This window comes from Acomys russatus, chromosome 13, assembly GCF_903995435.1.
Source record: "Acomys russatus chromosome 13, mAcoRus1.1, whole genome shotgun sequence".
Classification (NCBI taxonomy): Eukaryota; Metazoa; Chordata; class Mammalia; order Rodentia; family Muridae; genus Acomys; species Acomys russatus.
This window is the reverse complement of record NC_067149.1, coordinates 48,491,846-48,493,131: the sequence shown is the minus strand read 5'-3', so window position 1 is coordinate 48,493,131 and position 1,286 is coordinate 48,491,846. Positions and strand designations below refer to the sequence as shown.

Genomic DNA, 1,286 nt, shown 5'->3' with positions numbered 1-1,286 from the left:
GGTGTACTGTTCAGGAAGTTGTTTCCTGTGCCTATGTGTCCCAGGCTCTTCCCCACTTTTTCCTCTTACTGAATTAATGTCTCCGGTTTTAAGTTGAGGTCTTTAATCCACTTGGACTTGAGTTTTGTGCATGGTGACAAATAAGGGTCTAATTGCATTTTTCTACATGTAGACATCCAGTTAGACCAGCACCATTTATTGAAGATGCTATCCTTTTTCCATTGAATAGATTTGGCTTCTTTGTCAAAAATCAAGTGAGCAAATGTGTGTGGATTCATCTCTGGGTCTTCGATTCGATTCCATTGATCCACCAGTCTATTGCTTTGCCAGTACCATGCTGTTTTAATTACTGTTGCTCTGTAGTACAGCTTGAGATCAGGTATGGAGATTCCTCCGGAGGATCTTTTGTTGTATAGGATTGTTTTTGCTATTCTGGGTTTTTTATTTCTCCATATGAATTTGAGAATTGATCTTTCAATATCTTCAAAGTATTTTGTAGGTATTTTGATAGGGATTGCGTCGAATCTGTAAATTGCTTTTGGTAAGATGGCCATTTTTACTATGTTGATTCTCCCGATCCACGAACAAGGTAAATCCCTCCATCTTCTCATGTCATCTTCAATCTCTTTCTTCAGAGGTTTGAAGTTTTTTTCGAATAAGTCCTTCACTTGCTTGGTTAGAGTTACTCCTAGATATTTTATATTGTTTGTGGCTATTGTGAAGGGAGCAGTTTTCCTAATTTCTTCCTCTGCCTGTTTGTCATTTGTATACAGGAAAGCTACTGACTTTTTTGAGTTTATTTTGTATCCTGCCAATTGAGCAAAGACTTTTTAATGAATATATTTTACAAGTACACCAGAGAACCATGCGATGCTGCCTGCATTGGATGCAATCCTGGGCCACAAGTCTGCACACTCCTTTGCAACTGGACCTGTGATAGCAGAACCTTTCATCTCGCCTTTATTGCTTACTATGACCCCTGCATTGTCTTCAAAATAAAGAAACACCCCATCTTTTCTACGATATGACTTTCGTTGTCAAATTACCACTGCTGAATGGACCTTTTTCCTTAATTCTGGTTTGCCCTTCTTAACAGTGGCCATCACCATATCGCCCACGCCAGCTGTAGGAAGCCTGTTCAACCATCCTTTGATTCCCTTCACAGAGATGATATACAAATTTTTGGCTCCTGTGTTGTCAGCAGAGTGGATCACAGCTCCTACCGGAAGACCCAAGGAAATCCGAAACTTTGCTCCGGAGGACCCGCTGCGTCCTCACTTTGACAT

The 1,286-nt window shown here is 40.4% G+C and overlaps 1 pseudogene; it reads right to left on the bottom strand.

Moving 5' to 3' along the window:
• Window positions 1-817: 817 nt before the first annotated feature.
• Window positions 818-1,286, bottom strand: LOC127196860 (60S ribosomal protein L23-like; annotated as a pseudogene).